The sequence below is a fragment of the Monomorium pharaonis genome, chromosome 7, assembly GCF_013373865.1.
Source record: "Monomorium pharaonis isolate MP-MQ-018 chromosome 7, ASM1337386v2, whole genome shotgun sequence".
NCBI classification, from domain to species: Eukaryota; Metazoa; Arthropoda; class Insecta; order Hymenoptera; family Formicidae; genus Monomorium; species Monomorium pharaonis.
Genome location: NC_050473.1, coordinates 12,879,810 through 12,897,078, shown reverse-complemented (window position 1 = coordinate 12,897,078; position 17,269 = coordinate 12,879,810). Strand labels below are relative to the sequence as shown.

Sequence of the window (17,269 nt, the reverse complement as noted above, 5' to 3'; positions counted from 1 at the left end):
CCGAATGACTTTATGTACAACGTGCAACAAGAAGACCGCGCGAACACACGGCTAATTCCGCGTTAATTGCCCTACGGCGCTAAAGAGCGTTTCAGAGAAAAAAAGTCGCTTTCCGTGCAAAAGGGGATTAAGAGCGTGAATGGCATTCTTCTCGGTCGTGATTTCATGCAAGGAAAGATGAAAGTCGAAATTACCGCGGATGCACTTTGTCCGGTGAACGCTGAAAAATACCGACTTCTCTCTTTCTCTCTGCGTGTGTATATGTGCCAGGTCGGTCAAAAAATATTACAACGCAAACGCAAAACATTCAACTTCTTTAGCGAACCCGTGCAATTCCTATCGTTTCATATTAAATAAAAAATCGGGATCTAATTGCCTCATTGTGAGAGCGTGCGAGTCACGTAAGCATACGGCAGCCGTCACAATAAATCATAACCAAAGACCGGAGCTGACGCTCGAAACAATCGAACGACTAAATGAAATCTTGCGAAACAAACGAGCACGCTTCGTGCCACCGCCTAATATCCATTCTTACTCTAATCGCTCGCTATAATTCGAAATATCCGTTCCAAAGAGTCGTTCTCGGTCGACCTGGGAGATAGCTAAGAAGGATAGATCTCGTATCACGTGAAAAGAGAGAACAAGGGAGAGGAAGAGAGGTGCAAATACTTGCCGCGTGACACAGAATCGACGAAACAAGTTTTAAACGTACATGAAAATCAAGTACACACAACATCGATATAGAGCTAGGTAGCGTGCGGCTTTATTTTAAACTGGAAACCCGCGGAAACTCGTAACTTCTCGAGATAATCTCAGTGTGGGCAAAAGACACACACCGCAAACTTCTCGTGTCTATACACCCATACCCCTTCGTCTGTCTCAATTTATTATTCTTAGGCGCGACTATGTGTCTCCGCCGAGATAACTGACACTTCTTACGTGTGGTGTAGCACGTGTACATACATATACGCAACAGCACACAGATAGGTATAGGTAAAGCATGAGCATTTTTCGTACAGTCTATCCTCTCTTCTACAGCCACGGTTGCACGCTCCGACCAACGAAACGAGTTCGTGTCCGAGCTGACTAACCCATTAGCGCCTTGGCTGCAGATCGACATGGCGAATCGATCGATAAAAGCCACGCTGAACACTTCCTACCGATAGGAAGGCCCCTCTCGTTTCTCTCGCAACCGATCGACCAAGGAAAGAAAAATTGCTTTAGCTGCAGTTATCGCTAAATGAATAGCAGGCACGCCGGTATCTTGTACCAATTGGCGTAATATAAGTATTCGATAATCCTCAATTTAGAATCGTATAGTTTATCTATTTTTATATTGTTTTATAAAAATTATCCCGAGCGCAATATGGGACCAATTTAAAAAAACAGAAAAATTAATTGTTTATTCTGACAAGTTATGTCAGAATTTCGCGCTTTCTAAAAGAAAAATAGTATTGTGTATTTAAATGATGGTAAGCTTGCAGAATTTTAAGAATAATTAGTTTTCCTTTACTAATCTAAAGTTAAACAGTGAGCGCTGTCAACATTCTCTGTTTAGGAAGAAAAATAACTTAAAATTAATGCATTCTACAAACAGTTGAAACACATACATTGTACAGTGGTTATTTTGTACAGCTCTCTTACAAAAGTGCTAATAATTTTTCTGTCGTAAAAATACATAAAAACAGTATTAGTAGATAAAAGTATAAACAAAGAGATACAATAATAATTACAAGACAATCGACACATGATAAAATATCATGGATGGACAGTATGAATCAGCCATGTATTTGTAAAATATTACAAAAAATACACTGTAAATACAGTACAAATGATGTAATATCAACAACCGTAAAAATAGTCATTGCCATCGTTGCTAAATAAGAAATATCGATTTATCGATATTGATTTTTTGTTTCAAACATTATTTTGAGGACAATGATTTGATGCCTCCTTGCAATTAACTTTTCATCGCCATAGGTATAAAATAAATCAAATTTCATGAAACAATATAAGTACAATTAAAAAATTGTTTACATTCATAAATATTCATTTTTTTAAATTAATATTTTTTAAATTAACGTTCTCCTTAATACTTTTTATTGGAAGTTCTCGGAAATAACTGATTTCAAGCTATGGAAGTTTTATTATCTGTCCCTGTTTACGAGTATACAGACAATGAAGGCGTAGGGAGCAACAACCAGCGGTTAAATTTTCGAGATGGTTTCTACTGATCCGGGCTTAATTTGTAGCACGTTCTTATGAAGAAGGGGCGATGAAGTCCATTCGATCGTCTCGTGGCGTTGCCAGATTAGTTAGCGCGACTTAAGACGGCTGTTGATGCTGCCGCTTCTTTGCCTCATTCCCTTTTCTTTATTTTTGCCACTAAAACATCGTCCCTAATTAATCTCCTCAGCCTCCCCCTCGCTGACGCTGCGCTAATATGGACGAACGGTAACAATGGCCAAAAGACAGAGCTTGGAATCCGTTGAATTCGACGGCGTGGTGAGCGATCGAGAGAAAAAGCCGGTCAACGTTTAACACCATCCAAAAGGATAATGTCGATAAAGGCTAACCAGAACAAATCCCAATGTATATTTGTAAACGAACTTTGTAAAAACAAAAACTTGACATGCTTTATTTAAATGTACTCATCTGGAGAAAATCAAATGATAGACATTTGACTCGGGTGAATGAGAAGTAAATAACGTAATTCTTGGAATAGTACCGCACAAATACTATTTTATGTAAAATTTAAATGTGTGAAAAACATCTCTCTCGTAGTAAATAAGTTGTAGATTCACACAAATCATTCTATTTGAGAAAAGAAAAACATCTTTCTTCGATAGAACCAATAGCAACGAGATATCGACGAGATTGGTCAACGATAAAGAGTCCAATATAGAATCTTAAATTTACCAGAGCAGTAGCTGACCTAAAAAAAAATCTGCTCAATGTTAAATGCCCGAGCGACGAATCAGAGCTAACAAAGAGAAAAATGAAGACCGCTAATGAGAATTTGCGAGACGACCATAACGTTATCCGGAAAATAAGAGATGCACTTAACGTCTTACTTGAATGTAGTGTGACTCAAAAACCGAGCCGCGGGAATTAGTCCGCAGGTGGCACTTGAGCTTTTAATTCAAGCCGAAAGGGCGTACACAATTTATTGGGATAATCACAGTAAATTCGTTGAGCGAACTCCGCTTGTAGTGTCTCTATTGAGGTAGCTTTTAATTTCTCGCTGCGGAATGCCACGTGAAAGAAAATGCCGATGCACTGTATTCATGAAAAAGCATCGGATGCATAATACTAAAGGAGATCGCGTCTTGAATCTTGACGCGCGTAAATTCAATTTGTAGTTCAACGAGACATAATATATGCTTTCCTCCGCAATGTGAGACACAAGTAAGCAAAAATGCGCGATATCGATCGAGATGCAATCGTTTAGTGAATCGCATACGAAGGGCTCCCTGAAACTAAGATCATATAAAAAAGAATTCCCACAAAAAGACGTATATAAACTTCGCACGTTTCAATCCTTTTTTTAAGTAACGTTAAACTAGACCGCTTATTCTAATTCCTTTTTAGTGGTTTTCTTCAATTTTTAGTGATAAAAAGTGTTATTCTTCCTTTTAGTGACCAAAATTATTTTGATAAAAACCACTTGAAAAATAATTGAAATTAATATTAATAATTGATGTACGCTTCTTATTAAGAGAATAGCTAGTTATTTATCTGTTCTCGGAAGTAAAATTATCGTTATGCAAACTTGTCGAATTTTCATGCGATTTCCGCGAACTTCCAACATTCATATCCATTATGACACATATAAAGAACAGAGGTGGATGAAATATAGTGAGGCTTGGTTATAATTTAAATCGTAGAGTAATTTAATACGATTAAATTATCAAGTCAAGAGTAGAGTACGTTAAACCGTGAGGAAAAATTTAAGATTCTCGTGAAAATTGCGATGAATAATGAATATGTGCAAATTAATGGCATTATCGCGAATGTCGAGAAATCTAAAAATAGACGATAAAAGCATACGGCGGATTAACGACTTGAAAATCACGAGACTAAAGATCCGCTCTACAAGGGTGGTAACACAAGCAGAAAAAAACATGACAAAGACACGTAAATAATTAATCAAATCTAAGCATCGTGTTCGGCGGAATCAAGTATCAAGTAACAAAAGGGCCTAATAAGTTGCGTCAAAGATGAGAAACCGGACAAATCGCAAAACTAGGTCGATCCTTTTCCGAACGTAGAGTACCTAGGTAGACTGAAACGCAAGCCGAATGAGAACAGAAAGGGTGTCGCCGGACAGTTAATTGATGTTCTATGAATTTGATGACGATTACCGCGAAACAACGCAGAGCAGACGGTTCGCTCGCTTCTTGCAGTTTACACCGGTGACTGGCGAAGAATTGGCTGATCCAAACGTGCTCCCATCGTGGAATTTTAATTATAAATTAGTTGATTAACTCAATAGTGTTTTTGCTGCCGACGACAGTGTCCTCGGAACTGGTCGCGCCAGTATATGTCTCACGTACGTGCCGTCACGCACACCTCGAGATGTTGGCTTAACAGGGGTTCTCCACAAGATTGTGAATCTTCAGAAAAAATATCAATTAAAAACTCACATAATGATGCTAATTATTTGAACGCATCAATTATTTTATCATCACGATCATGTTATCGATATTTAATATATTAGTAATGTATTATTAATTAAAAAACGCGACAGTATAAAATAATGATACGCTAGATGATATGTACGTATGACGATATGTACAAATAATATACAATTTTATTCGAAATCGAGATGTATTACGTGCGTGGCAGATCGAGTCCGAGGCAGTTTGTTCCGGCAAGGATGTCCGGCATCAGGTTCTCAAAAAGAAAACAGGTCTTTGACATCGCAAACAACGTCGCGCTCATTTCGCGCGCGGCAGGTGCGATACGCATTCGAGACCTGCGTGCACGTAATTTCTCTGCATGCGGATACACGAATGCACGGTTGTGTTCACTTGCTCCTCCTTTATTTATTTTTTGCGACCGCATACGTAAAAAACTATATTTTGCTTACGTAACCGCACGCAGGAGTAATCGAGAGTTTGTCGAACAAATTGCGCGGAACTTTGAATCGAGCGCGGGTAAAAATTGTTAGATATCCCAGACTGTTTAAATTTTTCGACAATGTTGTATATTTTCTACAAAAAAATATTAAACAATATATTTCACTTCATATAAATAATATTTTTATCTTATTCCCATTATAAAATCGTTTTCCATTGCAACGAAGCTCTCTCGTGACTCCTATTAAAACGAAGCAATAGTAATATTCTATAGAAGAAACTAACTTTTCAGAAAAAGTCAAATTTTCTCTAATTTAAAAAATTCAAGTTGAGAACCTGCGACAATCCGAAGATACCTACGTTCGAAGCCCCGCTAGCATGTGAAGCACAATGATCGCAAAGATATAGCCGCACCGATGTCCTCGTCGTTTTATCGGCACGCATAGCATGCGAGAATACGTTTTATTTCATATTAAATAAAACATTCGTCGAGATGAATCAAGATCAATATAATCAGGAATATTTGACAAGCGTAAAGCTTCGTCTTCAAATTATATGTTTATTTATTCGTGACTTTTCAGAACCTGGTTAATAAAGAAGACAATGCAATCATTCGTACCATGCAAATCTCAGTACAGAAATGCAACTTCTCCATTTGAGGATGCGAACAGAAGAAATAATAAAAAGTGAAAGAAACGTGAAAACACAGCCTCCTTAAATTGCAATTATTGTCGAGTACTAATCTCATACCGATAAAAGTGACATAGACGTTTCAACTTAACGATATTACTTATCGATGACATTATCAAAGTTACTGCCGTCTTAAAACAAACGTTTCGTCCTCGTCAATTATTACACAAAATAAGCCAATATTAACTATCGACAAATCTTCAATTTTCTAACATAAATACATAAAACATATCCTCATAATATATTATTGAAAAATTATTTTTAATTTTTACTCTTTCTTTATTATTGCACGCATTGAAAGAGTAAAATGGTAAAACCAAAAACTAAGATTGGAGAAGATTGCTGGCCAAAGACGCATGGAATCACAAATTAAGGACGAGAGAAGGGCACGAGGCACTCGCGGGTCAGAAGATGTCCCGGTCCCTGTTCGCTCCGGTCCACATACCGGACGAACCGAGCAACGCCGCAGCCGCAGCCATAGCCGCCTCTGTGCAAAAAAGTACAAAACTTGTGACCCAACTCGGGAGGAGGGAGAGGATCCCGGTCCTGCCGTTCGCCTCGAAACCGCCATACTTTTTGCCGACACTCCGACAGTACGGGAGAACGAACTGTGCCCGGCGCGAACGTCAGCAGAATGTAAAATATGCAACATGCTCTCGTCTCTGAATCTCGTGGTTACTCGACTGGCGATTCCAATATCGCGAATGCAAGATATAAGCAGCACTCACGGCATTTTAATATAGATAAATAAAATATTATCGTGCTATCGTTGTCGGCATTTGACTCTCTAAGTAAAAGAATTTAAAAAGTTTGAAAAAAGAAAAGCAGAGTGAGTCCTTATAAACAGGAAATTATATATTCTCTCGTGAGAAGTATGCATTTGCATCAGTCACAAGATCAAAAAGAAAAGCCGAGTGAGAGTACATCAATATTTCTCGGTAATCGAGGAAAATACTACTGCAGAGAACATGGTTTTTTCCCGTTCGTAGTAACGAGCGTTCTTTCTGCGAAAGTTCAAGCCCGAGGATTTCTCATCGCGCGTCGTGTTATCCTGGTTTTTCTTAAAATATCTCGCAAGTGAGAAAAATCATTTTCCGGTGCACGAGTAAAAAGTGTATCCAGAAACAAAAAACTTTGCGTTCTCGGAGCAAGACACCGTGCGTCCTGCGATAAAAAATCAATTATGAGTAAGCAGACTCGATAGATCGGATGCTCGAAATTTTCACGCAATGAATTTAAATTCCGTGTGTCATAACGAATCTTCGGTTTGACCGCGTCAAACGATGTCCGCTTAACACGTGTGTCACGATTTTGCTTGCATTCCCCGCATCTCGTTGCGTTAATCGTACTTAGCGCGCGGAATTCGCAACTACGCATAAAACGCCAAGGATACATACGGCGATTAGACCGGAGGAGGAGCCTGAGAAGCGAGAGAAGTCTTAGCTAGCCGAGAGGGAGGTCTTGAGAGAGCAACGACTAGTTTCTTCTCCGTGTTATTATCTGTCGTGTCCGGTAAGTGCCGCGTGTAAGATAGCTGGGATGTGGAAGACAACATGTCGATCCCGACCATTCCGCTCTGTACCACTGTGTCCACTTAGCTATGCGAACGGAAATACCTATACTAACGATTCCCGGAGGAATTCCTTCGCTCTGTCTCGCATTTTCTCGCGCCCGTAATAATGTTTGCTTAGTTTATCACATTGCCAATACATCAATGTATTAACGATCTAAGATCATAGTAATTCGATTAGAACTGTTAACATGTTAGCGAAGAGTTTGCAAGAGTTTCGTACATACATAATAATAGAGACTTCCATGATGCATCAAGATGTTCGCATCGATTGTATAGGTATTATATTGTACAAAATGATGATTTAAACAAATCAGTATGTGCATTTAAAATTATAAATTCTTTATACAATAAGTATTATTTGAAATTTATATATCATGTTCAACTTTAAAAACTTCTGATAAAAAATTTCTGAAAAAAATTCTACAATTGCAGACTTAAATTTAATTTTCATCTGCATATATGTAAAAGATAAAATAATTTGAAAAATCAAGAAAGGGAAATTATAGTCTCGTGTGTCGCCATAGTCCAAATCGAATTCAATAATCTCGCAAGGGGACAAAATTGCTTACGGTGATATATCCCTGAATCACAGATCGAGATAAAGTAATGGTTCTATGATGCAGAACATTGCCGACAGGAGGAAAAAAGCGCGAACTTGTTCCCTCGCCATATAGTTTCTCTCTCTCTCTCTCTCTCTCTCTCTCTCTCTCTCTCTCTCTCTCTCTCTCTCTCTCTCTCATTTTCGTTTAGCACGTACGCCCACACACCATAGCTATTCGCTTGATGGTGGCCCATACCATTACACGACTTTTGATCGCCAACCGTCATCCTGTGTGTATTTGCAGTAGGTATCTGCATACCTAGTTTGTCAATGTTGCATCGACGATCTTCGAGGCTCGCTACGCCAGTGCGTCGTCTTTGTCGTCGTCTTCGTCGTTTCGTCATGGCGTCTGGATGTACCATCACGACGACGAGCGTGCAATGACGATGGCATGTAACGAGATACCACGGCGATTTCACACACGCATGCAAATCCCCTCCAGTATCGAGTTATGTCGGTTCTTCTGCCGACAAAACGGAAAGGATCTACAGCGGCAGCGATGCGAGAGAGCAAGAGAGAGAGAGAGAGAGACAAAGAAAAAAAATGGAAAGAAAGACTCACCGACACACCTTGGTCTTCATGCCGGATTAGATATTTATCCGTTTGAACCGTGGGAATGAAAAAGCTTTTCTATTTTCCATCGTTTATTTCTAATAACTTACAAAATCTCAATTTATTTAAACTAGAGATAATCTGGCCATCGAATCGTTTCAATAATAATCAATTGGAACTTTTGCGTACTCATATACTTCTCGAAGAATAAGGATGACGAGATTTCAGGGATATAGAACCATATGTTCCTCCGTGACTCAGGCGCCAGGGAGATCAAATCGACGATAACCCAGCACAGAGAAGCATAAGAATAAGAAAGAAAGGTTCGTCCTGATGCTGTGTCCGCGATCCCTTCTCTCCATCTTCATGGCGTGGTGGACGAAGGAGGACGGTTATCATTAAGTGAAATGCCGTGTCCACTATCTCTGAGCTCTCACGTGGCTCTGGATGCTTCCTCGCGATGCCGAGACTTGTTTCCTGCAAGTCCCCGGATATCGTAGCAAAGCGGGATAATCTCTTCAACACCGCCTGCATCATGAGAAATTCTCTGCAAGAGTTATTAATAAAACTACTGTTATCTAACGCAATTAGAGACGCAAAGTCGTCCTCGGGTCTTACATACCACTGCTAGAGGTTACGGGAGAGAATATTGCAAGTATCCTCTCAGCACTTTCCAGCACATCATAGCTAATTTTCCTCTACCATCCGCGGTACTCTCTCGCACAGTGCGAGAACATAGATTATTATGTGCTCGTGGCCTTTGTTTCCGAAACTATCATTGCATCTGCAAGCGTCATGCAAATTATTTGCTTCCTTCAATGTTTGTTTATATAAATGTATTCACATTTGTCTCATTTGACGTATCTGTCTTTAGTTTAAAGTTCATCATTACTCACTAATTGCGCTCGCAAATTGCATAATTCAATTTAGAAAGAATTATTCTACGTTAGACCGCATCTCTTATGTACTGAGTGTATTAGAAAGATTAGGGATTTCTGTGTTCGCAGCAATAGAAAATTATCCTAATCTCATCGATTATCTTCGTAACGAACGTGGTTACCGAACAGGAACCCAGCACACTCGTGACCGATAAAAAATTCGGTATAAAATGCAACCTTGTGCGTCGGCGATCAAGATACCTTCTTGCTACGAAGCGATCATCGTTGCCTGCGTCATACGATGTAGATACGATCTCACGACTACGAGGAGCCGCACCATTCACGTACGACCTTGCCGCGTCGCACTGAAGAATACAAGGCAACAGGCTTGGAGATCGCCCGGTTTTATGAGTGAATGCAGGCGGCAATTAACGTATGATCCTTGAGAGTGCGATTGTAGTGAGAATGAAAGCGAGAGCAAGAGGGGGCTTTAATTCGAGAGAAAAAAATTCTGCGGCATAATTATAATAAAGAGAGAAATAGTTGATACTGATTATATCTCGGCGACTTAACAAACTCCACGAGAGAAGACGAATGCGTTCCCCACCACTTTCCCTCGTTCATTTATATCAGCTAATGTCGGAGTACAAACTAGGCGCCGATACTAATTAATTATGAGAGAGACAAGCAGCGTGACCGACCGTCAGATTCGCTCTGATAAACGAGATTTCGTGGAAAGATTTATTAACGCTTCTATAGTAAATTAGCCGTTAAAGCGCGTTCGGTGACGCGTGAAAAGATCAGAGCAACAGAAGATAGCGTAATGTTAATTTAAATATTCATTCTTCTATTCTATCTATCTCACAACATTATTTATATATGCGTAATTTATGTCGTCCTTCCGAATTACGTAGATTTCTGCGACTCTAAATTGGATTATCGCGACCTGGCCTCTACTAATTCACAATGCCAATATCTCAATTTGAAAATACTTTTAAAAATAACGGCTCTACGATTCAATTGCCAATACAAGTAAAATATAATTACATTAACATAACATGAATATCAAAACTTTTATAAATTAAATTCTAATGTAATAAGAAAGCGTAAAATTGCGTCGATAATATCAGAAACATCTGGAAAGTAGATTCATGGATCGTATAAAAAATACATAATGACATAATGAATACGCATGCTCTGATACCGGTCTCTTACCGGTCCTTCGCCGCCAAAAAGAAGTATGAACAAAAAAAAAACGAAAGAATCTCTGTATTTAAAAGCAGATCTGTAACGAGCTATTTATGTCTTTCTGAGTATCGTATATACATTGTCGCATATAATTGAAAGACACGTTTATCATCGATTAATTTAGCTGGAAAATCGATATCAAACAATTATGTACTCTCCTAAATCACTTGTCCCATCCTAATAAGCGACAAACTGTGCCAATTAAGATACATCAAAGTATCCTGTGAACCGGGGCTGTTGATGCAATCGTCTTGATGAGGAATCAGTGAGACTCGCCACTGGATGCGAAATAGAAGATGAAGAAGAGAGAGAGAGAGAGAGAGAGAGAGAGAGATTTCTAGCGCATCATTATAGCCACGAGTGGAGTGCTAGTTACCGGAGGTGTCTCCTCGTAAACACTCGGACATTTACATAACGAGTGACATCTGCCAGCCCAATCATACACGCCACTGAGAGTTTAATACCGCTAGCATGCCACTCCGCGTGCCACACTGTCTCCAGGACTGGTCTTCGAGGACTCACCCGTACACCATCCATAACGCATGGCACACGGCCATGTGACGAGCATTACACGTTTGTTCGCACGTCGTGTTGTGACGGGTATCTACGAAACTGAAGAAAACATGTTCTTCCGCGTTAAGAAACACCATTTACACATAGCAATGCCAATCCAAGATAGACACGCTGTGTGGCGGTAGAATTATTTTTATGGAGAACAGATTACATTTTTGAAATGCCATTTTCGGTCAAACAGGCTTATCGCTTCTTAAATTGAAAGTTTTGTTATAACACCAATATCTTACTTAATATAACTGGAAAAAGAAGAAAAGTAAAAAATGTGTGACTGATAAAAATAAGCACACGAATGCAATAGCTATATATATATATATATATACGGCTAAGTCTTCATAATTCGTCGGTAAAGATTAATCAAAAACTACTAATTAAGAAAAAACTAGTCATAATTCTTTTTTATCTCTATTAATCATCTTTTTTTCCAATCCTCGAGGATCGGCGCTCTTCATTGAACCATAATATGAGAAATGCATCGTGTCTTTCTCGTAATTCCGAAGACAATAAGTTTTTGCAAACACCACTTGTCGTTCGAGCGATCGCCCTCGATCCTTTATTCCGATCATCTGTCCCAGTTCGCTGTCATATTTCTTGCCATCCGCAGTATGCGATGAGGCAATTTAGTGAATCCCGCGAAAACCAACAGACTATCAACGGATCCCGCCGACCAACATCATTGTTTTGGTCGATCTAGTCAGCCGTATCAAAATGTGCCACCACGGCGGTATGCCGCGCAATAATTATAGCTGTCCGCGACGAAAAGTTGCGACAATAAACCTGAGGTTTTTCTACAAATGGACGCGTGAATGAAAATTAAAAGCGAAAAAGAAAGAGAGAACACTAAGAGAGAACACTAGAGAAACTAAGTCACAAATACGACTTTGATGTAATTATCGAAAATAGCATCAAAAATAAATCTGTCATCTCGCTATGAAATCTTTCTTAGATTAAGAGCTCGTTAAAAGGATGAGAACGATCGAGAGGATTCAGACGGGTGTGGCAACATATAATTACAGTAATTAGCAGACAAGTAATTAATTAGGCTCGCACGCTGTTTGTTATTTCTCGTGGAGCAGAGTTACTGAACATGTATACATATGTATGTGTACTGACACGTATTTGTGTATACGTGTCGTTCGCGTGTACGAGTCCCTAAGGTACCTGTGAAATAGTATAACTACTGTATCCGTGTCCCTATACGTCCGCGTACTCAAAAGGTTGCGTCTTGATTCCAATTAACGAACGCTTTTTTGTCAAGTGCATCGAAAGACATTGAGCAAATGAGCACGAGAAACAATTTGAACCATAAATCTAGAATCGATCGAATCTTTCGAAAAATGATCATATATAATAAGCTCTAAATTTTGTATTGAATAATATCATTAAATTGATTTTTATGTTTATCTAAATTCTATCTAAATATGTGACAGTGCTCCATATGTAACAGTACTACCTTTTTTTATTCCACTACAATTTTATTTTTATTCCAGACATATTTCAAATGTCGTCTCGTATTTTGCTTTCAATTTTCGTTAAAATTTTTAGGAATCTACAATTAAAAAACCTTAGTTATAATTTATTTTTTTAATTTCTCCTAAATGTGTATTTTTGACTGATATGATCTTGTGACGTAAAATAAAAAATTCGACATCTGATTTTGAAAAAATTTTTAAGTTTAGCCGAACTGACGTTTCACTTCTTTGAAAAACCTTCCTTCATATTCTTTTCAAATCTGTGTATAAGTTTTGAAATTAATATTGTATCATGAAGGCTATTCATTATATCCTAGAAAATTCCAACCGTGTGAAGATTAATCGCTCAATTAAATCAATTTAAATCGATCGACAGCTGACAAAAATGTACATCACTGAATCGAATTACTCGACACATTGATTCTTATTGTTAGTATAGCGTAGACGATTGGTCATGTCCTGCATTTGCCAAACATCCAGGACTCTCCCTTGCAATCGCCGACGACCACGCACGGTTTGCTCGCTTCACCGGGCAATAAACATAATGGCGCACGTTCTTAATTAAGTGGATTTTCAATCACGATTCAATCAGTCTCGTTGTAAATGTAAATGCCGATCCAACCCACTCTCGCTTCTCATCGTTCACGGCCCGTTCCCAAATTGTCGTCACGTCCAGATCTACGAAGTTTCACAGGTACATGTTAAAAAGTGTGAAAAATGAATATTCTCGTACGCGAATGTGATAGCAGGGATAAAATAATGTTAGCGTTTTGCTTATATTATTTCGATAGAATGTGTCGTCATAAAGAACTTGTATTTCAAAGAGAAGTATTACAAGTTTTTAGCGATAAATCTCTTTTTTAAAGGGTGAAAATGTGCCAAAGGAATTAATCAAATATCATACAAATTCGTTTATCACTTGCAACATGTTATACATTGCGTTATATAAAATGATAAAAATAAAAATATTAAAATTACAAAATATCTAAGAAAAATAACAAAAAAAGTATGCTCCCATATGGCGAGAGAAATATCTCGAAAACGATAACGCGATTGATTTCAGTACGAGCACGTACTTAAATAAAACAGAATCGGACAGTCGTTACTCTCGATAGCCAATGACTTATTTATCAATTACGTACGGATTCGAGCATCGCACTATCATAATGCTACGATTCGCGTAGCGTCGTAAAGATTTGATCATCGTGACGCGCTCGATGCCACGATTGCATTTGCGGACGAGCGGTGGATATGCAAATGTGTCGTGGCGGAACGGCGAGTGGAGGACCCGGTTGGGGGTCCGCAAAGTCGAGACAAAGTCACAGCGGGATCCACTCTCCCGAGCATCCCCCTTCCGCCCCCCAATCTCTCTACCACCATCCCGTTCACTCGCTCCCTCGTGCCTCGCTCAAATGAAATTTTCCGCAACATTGCATTCGAATGCGATTAAAGCTCGTATAGCGAGCTGATATCCCGCGGAAGCGGATGGAGAGAGCCAAGCCGAGGCCGAGAGAGTCGAAGCTCTTCTTCCCCGCTTTCTTCCGCCTCTCCTCATTCGGCCGCGGAGACTTCCGCGTCAGCCCCTCCTTCGTCGATTTCGAGAAATCGAATTGGAACTTGTAGCCGCTGTGGCACCCTCCGCGTGACAGAAGCACGCGTGATTCATCGCTCACTAACGCAAAGCGCGCCGGCTAATTTCCTTCGGATATCGATTCCATTTTATGTGAATGCGAAATTCGAAAATCTCTTTCGCGTCTTCTAGCTTTTCCTTAAAGTTAACGATATATATTAAAAATATTAGGATTTCTTTCAAACTTGCGGTACAATATAAAAATTTAAATTTCTATTTATACAGCACAACAGCTATATTTCATATCAAGTACCTTTACAAAATGTCTTTTAATACTTTTAATAAAACAATGCGATTTATATCATTATATCATCCAAAGTCATGTACATAAATACAATACATAGAAGTTATATAAAAGTAATTAAGATTGATTATTATAATCAACCTTAAATGCTTGTCGTGTCGCGACTGTTGTAAAAAACGTAAACACGGCGCGACTATTACTCCGATCATTAGACGCGCTCTCATGCGGAAGGAGCGTAGGACGACGACAAGAACTCGTCTTCTCGTGCATTTAAACGTCGCTCGATGCAGCAGCGGGAGGTACGTCGATGTTTATCGCGCGAGAACGCCTCCGACTGAGACTAAGTGAGCGGTACAGCCGCGTTTTGTACGTCTTTACGTGACGAAGGGGCTACCGATGTCGCGCTTCATCGTGCAGCAGCCGAGCCGCCGCCAATTCCGATCCGAGACGTTCCTTGGTTCCTACCGCGAGTGGCATCCCTCGGAGAGCCCTGCAAGGGCGGTGGTGTAGGATGCAGCTTTGACAGTAACAGACAGATACTTAATGCGTCAAGTCACTCCACTGCTCGCCCATAAATCGAAGCTATAATCCCCGATTCACCCTAAAGAGATGCTACACGTAAATATTATACGTACCGCTTATGGTAAACATCTCGTATGAAACAAAATATTAAATACGAGCCATCATCCTCAGATTTCCTCACTTTTAATTTCATGTTTAAAGTTTAACGTTTGATTATACATTTAAAAAATTTAATCTTGGCATAATTGAAAAAGTAATTATCTATGAAAAATAGCAAGAGAGCGTGAGAATGTCCTCTTCTCGCAAAACGTGTGCGAGAGGAAGATAGTCGAGCGGCTTCTCGACCAGAATCCAAAACGACCAGCGCGTCTCCGCTCGCCATCCTGAAAAGTTTCCAAGGCGGAGGGCCCGGGCATCTGGAAATAAGGGACGACGTGGATATAGGATCGCGTAGGGATAGAGTGGCTCGCGGCGGTTCGCCGTTCACCAAGAGCAATATACGCGTCATATATCACCTGGCTGTAGCTAATGCTCGGGAAGGTGTGCGTGAGGCTATCTGCGCGCCATAAAACACTCTCGCGCTCTGCTCCAGGAGGGGTTGCTGGTGGCTCGGTGGCGAGTGTCACCACAGGTGCGGACATTCTCATCATAAATACCAGCCCAGCTTCAACCGTAAACCGTCTGGAGAACCTAATTGGGGCGTGGCTGCGGTTACACCTTCGAGACTTTGCCTCTCATGTTGCGTTGTCTTTCGCGTCTCTTCCTTCCTCTTTTTACTCCCTTCGATTATTGTAAAAATGTGCCCACCGCTATTCTTATATCCAAGAACAGTTTACTCCTCACATCGTACATGACCATTGCTTCTGATAGTCATTTTACCGTTCAACATTCATCTATGTGTGTTTGTTCTATTTCTTCTAATCATCGTTAAACTCCGTAAAACACAATAGGCAATGGAAAAAGTTGAAATTACAAAAATCAATCAGTAAAATGTCCGAATATTCCGAGTATAGAATAGACGATATAAAATCAGGTATTGCCAAATTAGAATTCATTCTCGTTCACGTTCGTGATTGAAAAACTAGTAAATTGTAAAGATATGACGGGGGAATACATATGCTGACAAATTTTTCTATTAATTAAAGAAATGTGCTATACAAATGCGTAAAATTATAGCAAATGTATATTGATGTAAGATATAATAAATATGCCACTCGATAATGTCGAAATGAAGTTAATCCAGGGACCATGTCCGTGACAAAACGCATTACTGCGAGGCGATCGCTGCTTTTGATGATTCCGAGGTGTTCCCACCCCTATAATGGTCTGCGTGCGTGTTTTCACGCGAGGGTGGATGCGAGAAAACGTTAAAAGGTAGGTCGGTTCCGGCACACCTCTCCGTTTAACCACCTTGTATCATTTCGCATACACACATACACATACGTACTGTTTCTTTCTGTCTTCATTTTGTACGAATTTATAGCGTTGAATGTCCAACGAACTTCGGTCTTAACTGTCCGCTGGCATGAACCTGCGAGCGATAACGAGCACCAGCAGCAGCTACGATGATTCTCTCTTTCCGCCCCCACCCTTCCTCTCTTTCTCTCATTGCCTGTCCAGGTGAACGTAACGGTAAGAGTGCGACCAACACTGGCGTAAGCGATGAAGGATCCTCGAACGTTTCGGTTTTGGACAAATCTTCATGAAACTGTCAGTAGTGGATACGTTGCATACATAGCCACATACACACAAATTAATAATCGAACCTACTATTTAACTATTATATTCAAGATGCGACAAACAATTAGAAATCACATAAACCGATTTTGTTCTTCGACTTTGTTATTTTAATTTTCAGTTATTGTTAATATAATTTTTAATACAATTTTTTAAGAGAAATTAAAATATTATATTGTCTAAAACTCACAGAAATATTAAAAATTCAAATAGTCAACTTAATGATAGTAACATTGCAATTGCACGACCGAATCCAATGCAGTTGCATTTTCACGTGACATCGCCCCGCGTAAGGCGACGCAATGTGTTGCATTCGCACGTACGATTGCACCGCTGGTAACCGGTTCTTATCGCTGGGACGGCGAAAATTATTCTCGCCTCAATATGTCTCACGTAACCGTACGTAAACCGTACGTTGAAATTCCCACCACAAGGATCCTTAATTATTATCGCAGCACGTCAAAGAAA

The 17,269-nt window shown here is 39.6% G+C and overlaps 1 protein-coding gene across 7 annotated transcripts in view; it reads right to left on the bottom strand.

Annotated features, from left to right (window-relative positions):
* LOC105831116 (homeobox protein homothorax) overlaps nucleotides 1–17,269 on the bottom strand; it is a 361,421-nt gene that overhangs the window by 205,603 nt on the left and 138,549 nt on the right. The gene's annotated exons all lie outside the window — the stretch shown is intronic.